The sequence below is a fragment of the Leopardus geoffroyi genome, chromosome A1 (genome assembly GCF_018350155.1).
Source record: "Leopardus geoffroyi isolate Oge1 chromosome A1, O.geoffroyi_Oge1_pat1.0, whole genome shotgun sequence".
NCBI lineage: Eukaryota > Metazoa > Chordata > Mammalia > Carnivora > Felidae > Leopardus > Leopardus geoffroyi.
The window spans coordinates 196,264,442-196,283,561 of NC_059326.1; the positions used below are offsets into that span (position 1 = coordinate 196,264,442).

Genomic DNA, 19,120 nt, shown 5'->3' on the forward strand with positions numbered 1-19,120 from the left:
TGAATGATTTTTATTTTCTTCTCTGTTTCCTAATTTTTTAATAATAAGCACTTACTATTTTTGTGAAAATAACAAATGGTTTTATTTTTTAAAAAATTTTTAATGTTTATTTTTGAGAGAGAGACAGAGACAGAGAGACAGAGAGACAGAGCATGAGCGGGGATGGGGCAGAGAGAGAGGGAGACACAGAATCTGAAGCAGGCTCCAGACTCTGAGCTGTCAGCACACATCCCGAAGCAGGGCTCACACTCACGAACCGTGAGATCGTGACCTGAGTCAAAGTTGGACATTTAACCAACTCAGCCACACAGGTGCCCCAGAAAACAAATGTTTTTAAAATATGTGCTCAGGGGCGCCTGGGTGGTCGGTTGAGTGATGGACTCTTGATTTTGGCTCAGGTCATGATCCCAGGGTTGTGGGGTCGAGTGCCATGTGGGGCTGCATGCTGCTTGAGATTCTTTCTCCCTCTCCCTCTGCCCCTCCCCCACTCTCACACACTCATAAATAAATAAATAAATAAATAAATAAATAAATAAATAAAGTGCTCATAAGCAAGAGGCAGGACTACGAAATGAGGACATGTCTAGGCCACCAGTGTTGCTCCCAGTTCTGCCAATGACATGCTGTGTGACCCAGAGCATACCCTAACCCCTCTTTGGGCTTCCTGCCTGTTAGAGAGGAGCTTGGGCCAGACGTTCTCTGGGGGCTCTTCCACCTCTGATATTCATTCTTTAATTCAGTCCCAGTCCCTACTATATATCAGCACCACGGGGAACCCAAGGCAGCCAAGAAAATAGGTTCCTACAATGCAGGGGGATGAGTGTAATAGTGGGGGGTGTTTGAGAGAACTCAGGGACACCTAACGCCCCTTGAAGCAGAGGGGGAGGATCAAGGAAGGCTTCCTGGAAGAAGTGGTTCCTGAACTGACCAGAAGAACAAGTACAGTTGACCAGGGGTAGGAATGGGGAGAAACGCATGCCTCCGCTTGGAGATAAGGGACTGTGCAAAGCTTTCCAGGGACTCCTTGCAATTCCAGCTGAGAGCAGGGCAAGAAGGAACAGGTCTTCTGGGCGGAGGCTGGAGGGCTGGGGTGACAGTCCTATTTATTTCCAGGTTGCAACTGCATCCCTTTTCCCACTGATAAGGGCAGCTCTCTGCCCTGTGGCCACAGCTAGCCCCACCTCTTGGCTTGGGGCCAGCACAGTGGGTGGGGAGGTACAGCTGCCTGGGTGATGCCCTGCCTGCCTGCCACGCCTGGGGACACCTGCCCACTCCAGCCACCCAACCACACTTCCCCTGCAGGCCTAGGTGCTGTGGTCACTGCCTTGGTCTATTGCGTTAACAGACTTTCAGTGTACATGTTAACGATGCAAGCAACAGTCTCAGGCATCTAGGGGTCATAGACCCCTGTAGGAATCTGACAACATTTTCCCATAAAAAATATGCATAGCTGCTGAAAAATCTTGTAACAGTTTCAAGGAGTCCAGACCCCATGTCCCCAAACCTGTCCCTGGACCTGAAGTCCTATGTTAAGAAAGCCTCATGGTTACACGCAGACTGGAGCTTCATTCACACCCAAGCTCAGTCGCCCAGCAGCTGTGTGATCTCGGGCAAGTTATTTAGCTTCTCCGTGCCCCCACTTCCCTAATCTGTAAAACAGCAAAGTTTAACACGCTCTCATGGTTGTGAAAATTACAGGAATCGATACACTGAAAGCACAGAGACCACGCCTGGCACACGGCACTGAATAAGGGTCAGCCGCTCTTACCAATCACTCCAGTTGCTTCCTCAATGTAGGCACAGTGTGGGTATAACTGAGCCCACAAAGCCTGAACAAGCCAGCTCCAATGCTCTCTCTCAAGTCTCTGACAGCCAGTCCTCGTAATCCCAAACCCCCATTTTCAGAGGCCCTGGCTTTTCCCTTGAGCCAGATGGATGAGCAGGGGCCAGATGGTCAGAGGCCAGGAGGCCAGAGAGAAGGCATGGCAAAGCCCAGGCCCAGGAGAGGGCAAAGGGAGAAAGAGAGGGGGCCAACCAGTCCCTGTCCCCAGAGAGGCCAAATACTCTGGGTGGGGGGGGTGGTGGTGGGCAGAGGGCTAGATGCTTTGTGAGCCAAGTGCCAGCCACCAGCATACTGGCGAGAGGGGCCTCCAGCACTGTCCCCCACTGCAACCTTCTCAAAGGCCTGGCACCAGCCATTCAAAACCTTCCACACCCACCTGCATTCCAGAGCCCCTGTGGCTCAAGGGATGGAGAACTAGGGGGCTTCTAATCCCCTTGGAGCCACCAAGTCCTTCAGGACAGCTGGGGGCTGAGGCCTCAACGCTCCCCCTGCTGCCCAGGGCCTGCTTGGGTCTTGCGGACATCACCAGCAGTTTTCCTAAACTCCAGCCTCGCCCAACCAGTCACCAATCTTGGTCATGCATCTAGGCCTTTGCTAATGAAGTTCCCATTGCTGGAATGCCTCCCCCTCCCCCCTGGGACACTTACTCATCCTTCAAGACCCCAGTTCCAATGTCATCACTTCTCTTAAGTCATCCCTATCCACCACCCCCTTTCCTGCTCCCAAGTCCCATTCCTCAGACTTTCACGGGCCCCATCCCCCTCCATAGTGCCGCACAGGAAAACCAGGACCCTCGGGCCAAGACAGGATGCAAATGTGCATTGTTTGGCTTGCACAGCTTTTTACTTAAATTTGAGATCAGTTATCAACATTTTAACATCACGAGACTTCACATAAAAGTTACGACTTCTAACTTCTCTTTTAAAAGAACATGTCCGGGGGCACCTAGATGGCTCAGTCAGTTAAGTGTCCAACTTCGGCTCAGACAGGTCAGAGCCTGGAACCTGCTTTGGATTCTGTCTCCCTCCCTCTCTGCCCCTCTCCCACCTGTGCTCTCTCTCTCTCTCTCTCAAAAGTAAATAAATAAACTTAACAAAAAAAAAAAAAAAAAAGGGAATGTTCAAGGGACCTGGGTGGCTATCATTAAGCATCTGACTTCCGCTCAGGTCATGATCTCATGGTTGGTGAGTTCAAGTCCCACATCAGGTGAGCACGAGCTCTGCTTTGGGGGAGTCCTGCTTCTGTCTGTCTGTCTGTCTCTCTCCCTGCATCTCTCTCTCTTTGCCCCTCCAGGGATTCTCTCTGCCCCTCACTCACTTGCACCCTCTATAAATGAATGAATGAATGAGTGAGTGAATACTTAAATAATAAAAATAAAAAGAGCACGTTTGGCTGACACTGGGCACGCATCCCCAGAGGCCACCATCTGAGGTACGCATTCTCCAGTTAACACAGTCCCATAGTCGACCTCCTTCCTTCATTTGGCTTCCTGCCCAGTCCCTGGGTGCACCTGAGTGTGAGGTCCATGCAGAGGAGATTCCAGGTATTTCTATACACAACTCTGCACCCTGTAGGCTCCAGAGCCCGGGGCAGGAGCAGGACTGACTGACCTCTGCAGGGGTAGAGGCCCTTCCTGGCACATAGGCCCTCCACAAATACTAATTTCATTCCTTCCCCTTCCCCACATGCCTGGGTGCCCCAAAGGGCAGGGACAAGTCTGATTCATTGTGGAAGCCCCCACCACTCTCCCCAGGCCTAGGTTCTAATTGAATACTCAAGATATGAATGACTCATAATGACCTGTTATTACTCCTAATGTACAGATAAGGAGACTGAGGCTTCAAAGTGAAATGACTTGCCCCAGTCACATAGGAAACCACTAAATCTTTTTTTTTATTTTTTTTTATTATTTTTTTCAACGTTTTTATTTATTTTTGGGACAGAGAGAGACAGAGCATGAACGGGGGAGGGGCAGAGAGAGAGGGAGACACAGAATCGGAAACAGGCTCCAAGCTCTGAGCCATCAGCCCAGAGCCCGACGCGGGGCTCGAACTCACGGACCGCGAGATCGTGACCTGGCTGAAGTCAGACGCCCAACCGACTGCGCCACCCAGGCGCCCCTGGAAACCACTAAATCTTGACTCAAATGGGTTTCCTCCCTAACTTCAAATTTGGCCTTTCATTCCTCCATGAAACCCAGGGGCTTCTATAATAAAAATAATAACAACAATGATACCATTATAATTATCGCCATTGTTATTTTTACTGCTACCACATTTCAAACGTTTACCACAAGCCTGGCTGGTACTGTGTTTAGCACTTTTACATACCATATCTCATTTAAGCCTTAAACTACTGTCATTTTTTACATTTACAGTTGAGGGAAATGAGGCTCAGAGAGGTTACGTCACTTGCTCAAAATCACACAGCTAGTCCGTGGCAGAGCTGAAATTTGAAGCCAGACCCCAGGAGACAGAGGTGGCTCCAGAGCCTGCAGGGACATGTTAGCTGGGATGGGGAGAGCAGGAGGGGGCCTCGGCCACTGAGGCCTCTAGCTCTTAGCCAGGCTCCCACTGTGCTCTCTCAGCCCCAGACCCAGCTCTCCCTGCCAAGGTGCTAGGGATAATGAATGAGATGCTCTGGTTGTCATGGAGATACCATGGCAACGCTGCACTTTCGGGAAATACCACGGTAACTGTGGCCACTGCTCTGGAGTTGAAAGTCACTCCCTACCCCACCCACCCCCCCTTACTCCAAAATGCTCTGGTTCCCCCACAATCCTGTGTAGGACCTGGAGAGAAAGGAGGCAAAGGCCAAGGGCCTTCCAGAAACCAAGGTGTTTAGAATCAGGACTGGGGAGAGGGTCCGTCTCTGCCCTGGATGGGCAGGTCAACACCAGGAGTAGGACCAAGAACTCTCGGAGGCTGAGCGTCCTGTGCCTTTCATGGTGAAGCACACCTAATGACCCAGCCCTCACGTTTACCTGGCGCCTACTGTGTGCAGCAGACCTCCTGTGAAGGGCGGCACGTGTCATTCTGTGAGGTGGCCATGCACCAGCTGCTAGCATTACAGTTAAGGGCTTAGACTAGAGCCAGCCTGCCTGAGCTTGAATCTTGCGTCCATTATTTACTAGCCTTGTGATCTTTGAGCAAATCCCTCAACCTCTCTGAGACTTGGTTTCCCCAAGTGTAAAACAGGCTTTATATATTCGCAGGGCTGCTGCCCAGACTCAAAGAGATGACGTGTGCAAAACAGCGCAGGGCCCGGCACACGGAGATATAGGCTAGTAAAATGATTAGCCGTTTAACAGATTTGGAAACTGAGGCTCAGGAAGCAACTGGCCCAGGGCCACCTACCAAATTCACAATGGATCCAGAAGGAGAAGAAACGGCGTCAGGTTTGGGAAGACATTGGAAGTGGGGCACAAGAAGATGGCCCATTCCTTGTCCCCTCGTTGTACTTACAGAGCACCACTAGGCACCGAGAATGGCACTGGGCACTGGGAAGTAGGCTTTACCAAACCCCAAGGTTTTAGGTTTCTGGTGTGAAGCTGCTGCAGGGTAAAATGCAGGAAGGTCCCTGCAGCCCCGGGTGCTCACCTAGCCCAGCTTTTATTTCCCGCCTGGGTCATTCCTGACACCCTCCCCAGATGCCCCATACTCCTATGCATATAGACGCACAGGCAAACTCACACGGTGCCGACACGTTCAAATGGTGTCGTCACAGCCATCTGGGCCACAGGCACAAGTCCGGGGTGGGGAGCTGAAGGAGGTGCAGGAAGAGCCCCGCAAACAGCCTCAGAAGTATGTGAATGGGCACCCGGGCCTGGGGGAGGAGGGCTGGCTGCAGGCCCGGGCAGTGGCAGCCCCACAGGCAATCCCAGGGCCACTCCCCACAGCTGACCCAGCCCCTCCCGGCCTGTCCCACCCCCAGCACAATCACACCCACCACCCACCACCCGGCCACACCCCGAAGCCGCCCAGCTCCACCAGCCACCCGGCCTCAGCCTGCCCCACCCACCACGCACAGTGCAGCACAGAAAATCCTCCACATTTGCTTCCCAGCTGTGCAGGAGTTTCTCCAGCCCAATTACACCCCTGGGAGGCCGAACCAGAAGCAAATCCCTTCCTCTGCTGGAATTCGCTGCACACCCCATCCCCCACAGGCCCGCAGTGCCGCCTGGCCGAGGGCCCAGCCGCTGCCCATCAGTCACCCCGGAGTCCGGAGTCCGGGGCCGCCACCAAGGGCAGTCTGGCTCAGAGCCTTGGGGCTGCAGTATGGAGTCCACCCCGCGGTGAGCACATGGGGACACTGAGATCCCGAGAGAGAGAGAGAGAGAGAGAGAAAGAGAGAGAGAAAAGGATCCCCTGCCCCCACCCCCACCTACCTTGACCCATTTCCTTGTCCACTAAAAGCCTGCCCATCCTCCTCCAAGGCCAGCTGTGGCTTTCAAAGTCCTAGATGAGCTCCCCTGCTCTGTGTCCCATCATGCAGCGCTGGATGCGTGCCGCCAGATGCCAGGGCCTCTCGGGACTGGAACACTGGTCCCCCAACCTCACCAAAAGCTCTCCAAAGCAGATGTGGTCTCCTACCCATGGTAGGTGATCAAAAGAGATGTGCCCTTGCCAATTACCTTCCCCTTTGGGGATCCGAGCTAAGTGCATCAATGCTAGGAACTCTCATTTATTGGACACAATATGCTGGTATGACACGCTCATTTAACCCTTACCGCAACACTGTGACCTATCTTCCCCTCATTTTACAGATGAGGGCAGTGAGGCCCAGAGGGGGCGTGCGACTTGCCCCAGCCCACGGAGCTAACGAGTGGGTGACAAGGATCTCGCACAGGCCACCAGCTCCAGAGCCTGTGATCCTCAGCTGTCAGCAACACGGGACCCTGTGTTCGCCCGGGACGGCTACCACACTCTACCACTCTGGACATCCTATTCTCTGCTCCCTTTGAATGGTGCTCTGTCTGTCTTTGTTTTCATCCATTTTATGCGTGTTTTAACATCAAAAGCAGCCTCTCACGATCTGTCTTGGAGGAAGACCCACAAATCAGCCATCAATCAACAAGCAAACAAAGCATTCCCTGCTGGTTCACTCCCAGGTTCCTAACCTGGGATTTGTTCTGGGTTCCCCAGCAGGGAATGCTCAACAAAAAAACCTTAGGAACTTAGACCCTACTTGTTGAGAAGCTGTCTTTCCTCCAACAGGCCCGGAGTTGAGAGTTTACCTATGCACTAGCTCTGAAGAAAGGGTTTAGCAAGCAAACAAGACAGCCTGTGGGGAGGGGCGGAGTCAGGAACAAGACAGGTCAGGACCAGCTGCCCCCCAGTCCCACCAAAGCTCCTAACAGACCAAGACGGGGAGGCCCATCACAGGGCATGCTCTTCACTAGCCCATGAAGCTTCCCCAAATAGGGCTCTCTCCACCCAACCCCCAAATCCATCGATGACAGAGTCGAATCCATTCCTATTTTTCTTAGGCTCAGATCATAGGCATTCAAAAGGAATGGAATGATAGTTCCCTGCAAATCTCATAACCTCCCTGCCGGACGGCAGCCAGCACTGGCTGAGCTCCTGATAACTCACCAGCTCCACACTGGGTCAGTGCTGAGAGCCTGCTCTGATCTGTCACACCCAATCCTCACACCCAGAGAGGTGGGGTCACTGATATGTGCACTTTACAGATGAGGAAACCTAGGCTCAGAGAGGGTAAGCAACTGACTGAAAGTCACCCAGCTAGGCAGAGGCAGAGCTTAGGATGACCCTGGGCCAGTCCTCCAAGGTGGGCTATTTGTAACCCATAGACAGTCCTTATGCTCAGCATTCCACACCATTCTTGAGTGAGGTCTGTGGCCTAGAGCATGTCCAGAGAGAGGTTTCCTGCAGATGACCCATCCCAGCTGCCTAAACACAGGCTGACCCAATTTCTTCAGGAATGGGAAAGTCTTCACTGGCAGAGTAGGACACCACAGGTTCCCAGAAAGGCAAGACCTCAGCCAGAGGGTCCTCACCTTCCCCTGCCCCAGGGGCCTCGGTCATCTCTGACAAGCAGGTGTCCGTGTTAGAAAGGGGGCCGCCTCCATGGCCCAGGCAGCAGCCTCAAGTGAAGGAAGAAGAGACGAAGGAGTGAGGGTAAGAAGAAGTAGGACATCTCAACTTCGAGGGCCAACTCGAAGGAAAATGGTGACCAGCATGCCTCACGGGTCTGTGGCACACCAGGTACTACCATGACCCCGTTTATTTGTCATTTTTTCCCAGTGACGTAGAAACAAGTTTATCATGCCCTGAACCTCCCCACCCCCATCTGCCACCCCTGCAGAGGAGCCAGGCAAGGCTGGTCAGTCCCAGCCCCTGTCCTTCCACGGGTCCGCCCCAGGTCACCAGATGCCCCCCGAGAGATTCCATAAAGCAGGTGTACTGCTAGGCGGTGGGAGGCGCTCCATCTCATGGGTACAGAAGCCAAAACCCATGTGGGCCTGGGGTCCACATCAGCATCCCAGCCCCGCCACTCGCTCCCTAGGTGCCCCTGGGCAAGACCCTTCCCTTCTCCTCACCTCTGTTTCCTCCACTAGACAACGAGGGGTGTGCACTAGATCGGAAGTTTGTGACCTCCTAGGTTACAGAACCCTTCCAGAATCTATGAAAGCTGTTAGAGGGCTCTCCCCAGACAGATACTGCATTCCAAACAAATGCAGGGTGGCTGTGACCACTCCCCCATCCTACCCCCCCCCCCACCCCCCCCCCGACACACACACGACAAATAAGAACAGGGGAACTGTCCAGGAGTCCTGGCTTTGACATGTTGTGGCTTTCACAAGTGTAGACAAGACTGAGGCCATGAATGTGACCTCTCAGTGCCCTGGGACCTCGCCATTCCTGCTCCCCCCAATGGCCCTGCAGTAATCTTTAACTCTTGGACCCGTTGGCTTCCGTGGGTTCACAGGATCGCCGAGCTATCAAGAGAAACAGCCCTTCCTTCCTGCCCCTCGGCCACTACCTCCGTCTCCTCCAACAGGAATCTGCCAGGTCAGCCCCCAGCCGTCTCTCTGGGGCTGCCCCAGGGGATGAGACACTTCAGGAACCTGCTCCTGGTCCTAAATGCAGACAGGACCCAGGGCCAGGCTTGGGGCCAGGCTGTCCCACTCCCTGCACACCCGGGCCCCTCCTGCATGGCTGTGAACATGCCCACACTACTGGTGCACACACATCCAGACAGACCTGGGAGGACTGGACAGAAGGGAGGGGCCTAGGGGCTGTGGTCAGAGGGTAAGGGAAGGCCGGGGAGAGAATGACAAGACCCACCAGACCTCCAGGCAGCAGAGCTGGGCTCGGCTTCCCTTCACTGCGTCCTCTTAATGGCTGCACACTCCTCACTTGACGAGGCCGCACCTAATCCCAGAGCTAGGACAAATGGCATTACTCTCAGCCAGTCCCCTCCCTGGGAGGGAGGGAGGGAAAGAGGGAGGGAGTGGTGGCTCTAGGGCATCCTGAGCCACCAACCATGTTCCGGAAGCCTCCAGGCCCCTCACCACCAGGTTCCTTGCCAGAGGCCACCGGCCCCTCCCTCCTGGACCTCAGGAAGAGGATGTCCTGCTTGCTTCTGCCCCACACTCAGGGGCCCCACAACAGGCAGAGGCCCCAGCCAGGAGGCACCTTCCATGGAGAAGGAGAAAGCACGTCCCTGGCCCTCATGCTGATGGGCGCTCCAGACACTCTCATGAAAGGTGCAGCCGGCAGTGGAGGAACCCGCGCTGGCCGCAAGGAAATCTGCACTATGGCTACAGCTCCACCTGACTTCCTATGTGAAGCAAGAGCCTTCCCCCTCCAGACCTGCTTCCCCACCTGTCCTGAAAAGAACAGGAAGTAGGCCCGATATGATGACACGATATCCGCTCAGCTATCTGGGCCCGCGGGTGGCGACACTGGCTTCTGGGCCCTGCCCCCATCCCGACTCAGCTGCGGGGTCCTTCCCACTGTCCGCCCAGCAGAGGAGGAAGAAGGGTAACTGCCAGAGTGTGGAAGGCGTAGAATCCAGGCCAGCGTGTTGAGGTGTTAGGTGAAAGGGCCTTACGTAGCCCAGAGAGGAGAAGCAACATGGCCACGGTCACACAGGCAGATGGAAAAGGGCCAGACTAGCCTGGCTTTACTCTTCAGCAGTAAACACGTAGGACTGTCCACATGCAGGAGTATCTGCCTTTTTAGAGGACCTCAAGGAGAGCATAAGGCAACTTGCTAATGGCAGAATTCCAGGCCCTGAGAGTCAGGGTAGGAAAAAAAAAAAGATGGAGTTTTTGTATGCGTGGGCCCAGGGACAGAGACTGGGCTAATTGTCCAAGTCCCCTCATGTCACGTCATAAGGGTGGCCCAGGACCACCTTCCGGGGCCTGGATAAATCCTAAGAACTCCTGCAGGGATTAGCGGCCTTGGCTACCTCTTAACAGCCACCTGAGGACTAGCCGACAGGCCCACTGGTGGTGATGGGGCCACTGGCCCAGATGGATGTCCCAAGACTAGGCTGCCCACAAGACAGGAAAGCCTTAGGGAGACTGAAAAAGTTCCAGGCCCTGTGGCCAGCGCAGAGGGAAGCCAGATGCGCTGGGAGCAACAAAGAGGAAGGGTAAGCTTCGAGTCACTTAGAGCCACAGAAGCTCCCTAATCTCCTGGAGGCCTGGTGGGCACAGCACGGGCCTGCTGAGACCCAGGAGGCTTTCCTCAAGGCACGCACGAAAGTGGCCTCATCTCTCTAGATGTGCTGGGGCTTGTCGCCACGACGGGGGCCCGCCACCAACACGCATTGAGTGTGAGGGCCTCAACATGCTTACATGGAGGCACAGCTGGCAGGGGAAGGGGTAGGAGGTGGCGGGAGGCAGGGAGGAGGGCCTCACTTTCTCTGGAACACAGAAACTAGAGAGCATAGAGTGAAAAGTATCCGGTGACCTACTTACGGCAGATTCCTTTTAAAGGGGCCCGAGGGGCCTCTGTGAGACTCTTAGAAGGTGCCTCACAGGTGTCCCTGCACTCCCAAGGCTGGTGGCTCAGTTCCTGGGGTCAGGAGACTGGAGTTCTAGTCCCAGACCTGGCTGGGGGGAGGCAAGTGAGGCAGCAGGCACAAACGGTAAGGAGGCGCCCACTCTCAGGTGCTGCTGTGCGCACTTGCCCGATGCTGAGAGGGAGCACCATCTCCCAGTAGCATCCGAGAGTGAGGGGCTCCTTCAAGTTCACCCCAGGCCCAGCCCTCCCCTAACCCGCCAGTGACCTCGGCCAAGCACCTGCCCTTCTCCAGGACTAGCTTTGGTCACCGGCAAAGCGAGCAGTGCCAGATGACTCCAGAGGCCCTGCTGCTTCCAAGCTGGGCGTCTCTGACCTACAGCGCATCCCCAGAAATGGGCACAATGGTTCCCTCTCCCATCAGTCCTCAAACTCCAGGCAGAAAACACATTATACCTCCGTCCTATATAACCACGCGTGACGCCCTTTGCCGAATGCTTGGCCTCCACTTCATCAGGGCTTCATCTTACAAGTATGGAAGCTGAGGCTCGTGGAAGTTAAGCAACTTGCTAAGGCCCCCAGTTGGGAAGTGCTTAGCTGAGATTCGAACCAGTGTCTGGCTATAATCCTACATTCCATGGCATTAGCCACAGATAACCCAAAATCCACCAGGGCCTGGAAGATGCCACTGGGTCTTTGCACCTCCCACACCTTCGAGTGTGCGGTGGTGAGGCTGATGTGAAAGGCAGGCTGGTGGAGGCCGGGAGCAGGCAGGCAGGCATGGGAAGCCCGTGTGGGCGCTGAGCATTTGCAGACTGACGAGACTGCAGCCAAGCCAGTTGTCCACCCCTGTGGCTACAATGTCCTCATCGCCATCAGCACACCGCAGCCACTGCCGTGCCATTTTTAAATCATTACACAGATGCAAAGCTTTTTCACAGACATTGCTTTAGCATCACATGACAGCCTTACAAGAACATAGCAGGGATTTCTTCCACCCTTCTCGAATGAGGAAAGTGGGGTTCCCAGAGGAGGAGTGATGTCCCCAAATGCACACAGTGAGGCAGTATTTGAGAGTGAACTCGGAGCGCCCATCTTCTGCCTCCCAGTCCAAAGCTTTGTTGACTCCTCCGTGCCCTCGACCTTCAGTTCAGTCAGCGTTTATAACAATGACCATTTTTGAGGGCTCAGTCCTTGCAGGTATAATATCCTTCACACATGATCTCATTTAAACCCCCCCCCCCCCCCATTAATTAAGTACTACTGTTTGCCTTTCACAGAGACACTGAGGCTCTGAAATTGTGGCTATCTTGCCCCAGGTCACCATGCTAGGAAGGGACACAGCTGGCTCAGAACCTCTGTGCTGCGCTGCTCAGTCTGGGACCGGAAGGGAGACCAGACATGCTCAAGCAGCACGTGTGCCTGGCAGGTCAGGCAAGAGTATGATAATAGGAAGACAAACAAAGCTCTCAGAGAGCCCACAAGACAGAGGCTATTACAAACATCCGGGCAGGAGGCCAGGAGTCTAAGCAAAGGACATGGGAACAAAGGGAGGTGACAGATAGTAGGGAGGTGGCCTTGTGAGACCTTGGTCAAGTGCCTTGCTCTCTCTGGATCTCAATTTACCCAGCTATTAAGAGAAGTCCCTGGAATATCTCCAGAGCCCCCTCCGTCTCTGAAAACGCTTGGACCCTGGGAAAACAAGCAATGCCTAATGACAGCCTGGCTGTGAGCCCTGGGGGCTCCGAAATGTCCTTTGCCATCCTGGCATGGCTCAACTGAGGAGAAACAGGCTTGCGAAAGCCCAGGGCTCAGCCGGCATGCCTGGGCACCAGTGAAGTGTGGGTCTTGAGGGGGCCACATTCCTCCGCCCGTCGTCAACCTCTCCACGGCTCCAGTGCAGCAAGCACCACCCAGCCTGGACCGAGACCAGGAACCGAGGGCACAGTCAAGTGCCCAGTGGAATGCCACTCCGGGCCTGCCCCGCCCGCCCCCCCCCCCGGCCCTGTCCAGAGCCCTACATGTAACTCAAGTCCCCTCAATGTCACCCACCCCTCAAAGCCCCACATTTACATTCCCTAAGGTCAGTCACTGGCATGTACAGCCCAAGAGGCCTGTAGGAGACCTTAAGGGAAAGAATCACTCCATCCCCGAGGGACCTGTGCAAGGCAGAGGCTGCTCATGCCAGGTCAGTGAAGACCCCCACCTGAGGAAAGCAGGAGAGCCCAGTAGGGCCAGCCCCCAGTTCTCACTCTGGCAGGTAGAAGGGGTCAGGGACTTACCAAGAGGACTCAGGCCAAGTCCCCACACTCGCAGCTGCTCTCCCATCACATGTGCAACACATTCCTACTTAGTAACCTTCCATGGCTCCCACTGCCCCCAGGCAAAACCCCTTCCCCTGACCCACCGCACAGGTCACTGCTACTAACAGCCTGAGTTAACAGAGAATGGGATGTGCCAGGGCCTTTGCTACGTGTTTTGTGCAAATTTTCTCATTTAATTCTCACTGCAACTCAGACACAGGTACCATGGTTGGCCCATTTTCACAGATGAGAAAATTAAGGCTCAGAGAGGTTATGTTCCTGGCCCAGAGTCTCACAGCCAAGCAGCAGGGCAAAGATGCACACCCATACCTGGACTCCGAAGCCCAGGTTCTTAACCACTGTGCTATGCGGCCGCCTCAAGCGTAACCTTCCACCCTCAGAACCCTGGGGCAAGCTCACCACTTCTGTGTACAAGAGGGGAAACCAAGGCCCGGAGTGATAGCTCTCTCTATTGGTAGCAGAGCCAAGACAAGGCCTGAGGCCTCCAGGGCTCGCCTCCAGCCTGCCCCCTCCACCCCCCCCCCCCCCCCCCGACCAAAGAGCCATGCCAGGTAGAAAGGCTGGGACCACCATGACAGTGAGCCATCGGAATCTGCCTTTTTCCTCCGAAGGGAAAAGCAGTAGGAGGCTGTCAAAGAGAGAAAAGAACATGAAGGGCCCAGGAAACATTTGTTCTTAGAGAACAGAGTCTCAGAGTTCGGGAGGGCAGCCCTCACACCCACACAGGAATTGCCCCTTCAGCAGCAGGAATACAAGGCCCAGGACCAATCTCTACCCATGTGTCCTCCACTCCAGCCAATGCTCCGGTGTAATGCATCTGACCTGAAATCTCCATTTCTCTCCCCAAACCTGCTCGTCATGCAGCCTTCCCTGTCTCAGTAAATGACAACGCTGTCCTTCCAGTGCTGCAGGCCAGAATCCTTGCTGTGGACACCCGCTTCTTCTCACATCCCACACCCAATCCATCAGCTTATCCAGTGAAATTGAGCCAGAATCCGACCTCTGGCTGCCTCCCGCACAGTGGTCACACTGAGCCCTCCTTCATCTGAGTGCCCACGGGGGCTTTCCACCCTGCCGTCACTTCTCGGGTGGTATTCCACTCAGTCCTTCCCAAATGTGTGCTGGAACAAGGGCGGCCTCTGCCTCCCCTCAGCAGCTTCACCTTTACTCACACTAAACAGCAAAGTCCTGTCGAGTCTGCCCTCCCTCCGGTCCCATCCCCGACAAGGGTGACTCTTCTTTCTGTCCCAGCCACACCAGCCTCCTGGCTGTCCCTCAGATACAGCCCACACCCTCCTGCCTCAAAGCCTTTGCGGTGCTGTTTCCTCTGCCTGAAATGCTCTTCCCCAGACAGCCCGTGGCTCCCGCCGCCTCCCTCGTGGAGCCTGCCGGCCCTCTTACCAGAGGCTTTCCACCACTGCCCAACACAGGAGGGCCATTTGCTCAAGTCACTCTTTCTACCCCCAACCAAGCTTTATTTTTCTTCCAGGCACCTCTTGCCACCTGAAAAACAGCCAGTATCGAACTGGTATTCGCTGCTTTGTTGATCTTGCCCCACCGCTAGAATGTCAGCCCCAAGTCCAAAACAGGGACACGGTCTGTTTTGCCCACCGCTGTGTCCCAGGGCAAGGAAAAGCGCCCAAACAAGGCAAATGCTTGACAAAAAAAGCATTTTTTGGAACACATCTTTTGGTTTCTGCAGCTTCTGGAGACCAGTGTCGCTTAGAGGCTGATCACCTGTGCCAGCTGAAACCCCGAGGGTTGTCACATGAACAGTTCCTGGCCAAATCCCCAACCTGTCCCGGGACAACTGACTGCTTGCACCAGAACAGGACTTTTCCTGGCCCCTGTCTGAAGCCTTTACCACCCTTTTGGCCACTGCAGGAGAACTTCTGGGTCTGACAGCTGGCTCCACAGGGCGGCTCCAGCCACTGGCAGGAGCAGAGACTGGGCTGCGGCTGCCAGCTCTCCCAGCCCCCCAGTGCTGCCGGGTCCCGGGTCCAGCATCTGACAAAGGTTGCCCCACGCTCCCAGCAAGAGGAGGAGGAGGAGGCCGGCCCAGTGCCACGCCTGCCCTTTTCCTGTTGGAGCACTGAGGGCCATCAGAAGGAAGCTTTGTCTCCAGAATAAAGAGCATGAAGCCCAGTGCCAGGGAGAGACGGGCACCGAGGGGGCTGGCCCATCAGACAGTTTAAGGAAAAACAAAACAAAAAAAAAAATGGGATGGAGAATGTTTGAAGGCTAATTTGCACACCCAACCGGTCTCATGCCTCCAGGGTGGCTGTGACTGTGTAACTTCACTTTTCCAGGCCCTAGCCTGGAGGTCAACACAGACAATCAGATGATTGTCCCAGCTGGGTCAATTGGCACTGACCCTGCACAGAGGGAGGTGGGGACAGAGGAGTGTAGTCTTACCTGAGAGTCAGATGACCTGAACCTAGGCCGACTTTCCATGCACTTGTGTGTGACCCGTCTGTACCTCAGTTTACCCATCTGCAAACGGCTTGTCCAGGCCTGCACTTTGAAGCCTCAGGTTGCCTGCCATTGGATCACACAGTGCTGCACCTCTCAGACTGTGGCCAGGTTACTGGGCCACACAGGCTAGACCCCAACTTCGCTGGGCTCAGGTCCTCTCTGTGGGGCCTGATACCCAGGCCATAGCCCCTGCCCACTCTGACAGGCTTATAGCCTCCCTCCTCCCATGATGACCTGACAAACGTGAAACCTCTCTGGGCCTGGCCCAGTGACAGGTGGCCTCACCCCACCCAGACACTGGCACCTGCACTGATCCCCTCTGTCATCCTCTCCAAGGATGGCTCACAAGGCCCCTTCGGCCACAGCCACAGAAAGGAACCTACAGAGAGGGCAAAAGAGAAGCCCAGAGAGGGAAAAGGGCATACTGATGTCACACAGCCGACTGCCACCCACAGGTCCTCCCTAGCAGCCCTGGGCTTCATGAGTTAAGACAGGGTCCTCAAAACCTGTCTACAGAGCCCCATGTCTGAACCTTCCGGGGAGGGGGTGCTACACCGTAGACTGAAGGAACCAAAGATGGGGGACAGAAATCTGCGTGTAGTTCTTACAAGCTTCCCAGCTTTTTCTTACACCCAGAACAACTGCAACCTCTCAGCCAAGACCTCTTTCAGGAGGAGCACAGCTTAGCTGGCCTCAAGGGATGTGCAGGATTTCAGCGGAAAGAGTGAAATAAACCTTGGACAGACATCTGGACAGAGGAGTCAATGGATAAAGCACGTATTCTAGGAGCAGAGTAAAGCAGAGAAAGGCTCAAAAGAGGGGAAGCCCATTCCAGTAAACACCTGAGCTGATGCCCCCCTTTCCCTCTGTACCCCCAGGACGCAGAAGTCTGGACTTGGTGCCATCTGAGGGCTGCTGACCCCGGCCTCTCTCTCTCCCCAAACTCCTCCAAACCCCCTGGGAGAGTGAAACGTGGGACTGTCACAGGTCAGATGCTCCTCTCTGCGGTTATACGGCAGCATGGGGATGACACTTTCAGTGACTATGTATCCGCAGCTTAAGAAGCTGCCTGGGTCAGTGGCTAAGCAGTCACAGCTTATCTGGGAGGAGGATTCGAGGGCCACAGGGCAGGAGGATCCAGAGGCCTCTATTAAATGGAACCTTTGCAGCCGGCGGCGGGGAGCAGCACTGCCACACCTTCATTCATAAAGGAGATATTTAATTTGCTCCTGCTGTGCACACAGCCCTGAGCCTGAGCACCATGCTTTGAGCAGAGATGAGCCAGCCCCCTACCCTCCACCATTCTTTTTTTTTTTTTTTAATGTTTTATTTTATTTTTGAGAGACAAGAGAGAGACGGAGCATGAGTGGGGGAGGAGCGGAGAGAGAGGGAGACATAGAATCTGAAGCAGGCTCCAGGCTCGGAGCTGTCAGCTCAGAGCCCGACGCGGGGCTGGAACCCACAAACTGAGATCATAACCTGAGCCAAAGTCAGACGCCTAACCGACTGAGCCACCCAGGCGCCCCCCTCCATCATTCTTAAAGAGCTCACAAAGCAGACGAGGAACAACACTATATAACACAAGAAAGAAAGTAGTTCATGACTCCAGGATAGGGTTACAAACTCAAATACCTGGAGGGCCAGAAAAAACAGGTAAGTGTGTGTTAAGAATGCAGGCTCAGGGGGTGGGAGGGAGGGGAGGGTGGGTGATGGGCACTGAGGAGGGCACCTGTTGGGATGAGCACTGGGTGTTGTATGGGAACTAATTTGACAATAAATTTCATATTAAAAAAAACAATAAATAAATAAATAAAAATAAAAGAACGTAGGCTCAAGGTCTTCCAATCTTCCAATTTGTGAAGTAAAGCCAGAAATAGGGATTTTTAGGTGAAATCTCCTCTTGGCAATTAGCTCAATTTTTGGCATGGGTTAAGTAGGATGTGCCCATGGGGCAGATGTGGCCTGCCAGTTTGTGGCCTCTGTTTTCCTGAAAGGGACACAGAACGTGCCATGGAGCTCAGCGGAAGCCAACTCCCCTGCAGCTGAGGTCCCCGGAAGGCTTCCTGGGAGAGAACTGGTGTGGGCTGCCAGATGGTGGGGCTTCACTCCTGGGAGGGAATCCTGGGGAGGGGTCCGCACACCCACTGGAACCACAGGGGCCATGGGTCAAAGGCCCCCTAGCCTATGGCCTGTCTTTCCTCTTAAAGAAGAGTCCTTGTCTCCGTCCCCAAAGCAGGCACAGAGGCATCAGCTCTGAACATCCCCAGGAGGTAGGAGGGGCCACCTTCCCAGCAAACCTCCTGATTACATCACTTGGTGGCAGGATAGCACAGGTTAATTTCATCCCTGGAGCTTGAGGAACAGATCAACTAATGCAACAGCTCCATCAGAGGTAGAGACAATGGAGGACAAAACGAGGTTAAGAATCGTGTCCTGCCTGGCCAGGCCTGGCTGGTTACATAAGCCTGCCTCAGGACAAAGCCACGTTCAAGGCACCAGGGAGGGCCTGGGCTAGAGAGGCCCAGAAATACAGAGAGGGTTCTCCCTCCCTCCCTGTCTACCCCTACTCTCCAACCTTGCCTTGCAACGCCTGGAAAGCCCAACACAGGGTACAGAGCTAAAGGTGGAGACTAAGACCCCAAAATAAGGCACTTAAGAGGACTGCAGAGCTGGAACTAATAATAATAGCAAACTTTTACTGAGTAATGACTTTGTAGCAGGCACTGGGATAAGTGCTTTCATGGATTCTCTTATTTAAAAGTCAGTAACACCATGAGATGACAACTATTACTCCCATTTTACAGATTGGGAAACTGAAGCACAGACACAGCAACCTATCCAAGGTCACAGGCCTTCTAACTGAAGGGTGTGGTTTAGACCCCAATACTGGCCTCTGAGACCACGCTCTGCACCACCTGCTGCCACCAGGCTACTTTCTGCTAGAACATTGGAACCACCCCGCCCCTTCAGCAACTCCTCGCGGCAGGCAGTACATGCATGTGGGCCCCTGTCCTCCTGTCAGCACTTGGCGGGGAGGCGGGGCGGGGGGGGGTGGTGCGGCGGGGAGTCGAGTCCTCTGAAAACCTGATGAAACTTACAGACTCTCTCTGCAGGAAAAAAATGCATAGAAATCCCCACGAAATGTTGTGCGTGATTTCAGGGGCACGCAGACTCCTGCACTGGTGACAATGGATGAGTCAAGATCACAGGATACGTAGGATCAAGAGATAGGAGGTGGCAGAGAAAGAGGATTCCCCCGAGCCCTTTGGGATGCCTCATATCTATAAACACGGGGCCCAAACTCACAGCTGCTTAAGTTCACAGGCGTGGGCACGAACCAGGGTTCAGGGTCTAGTCATCCCTTCGGGGCTAGGAGAACAGGATAAATCACGACGTACAATAGCCCTTGCCTTTGCACCCACTGGGTGTGAGTCACAGCTCCCAGCTGCTGGGCAGACGGGGAACAGCTGGGCCCCGGCATC

The 19,120-nt window shown here is 54.5% G+C and overlaps 1 protein-coding gene across 3 annotated transcripts in view; it reads right to left on the minus strand.

Annotated features, from left to right (window-relative positions):
* NDST1 (N-deacetylase and N-sulfotransferase 1) overlaps window positions 1–19,120 on the minus strand; it is a 62,976-nt gene that overhangs the window by 33,631 nt on the left and 10,225 nt on the right. Inside the window, exon 1 of one of the 3 annotated variants that reach the window (XM_045437133.1) lies at window positions 9,154–9,233. The exons of the other annotated variants lie outside the window; for them this stretch is intronic. The gene's annotated coding sequence lies outside the window, so the exon portion shown is untranslated. Of the gene's footprint in view, window positions 1–9,153; window positions 9,234–19,120 lie in introns of those variants that run through there. 3 annotated transcript variants of the gene reach the window in all.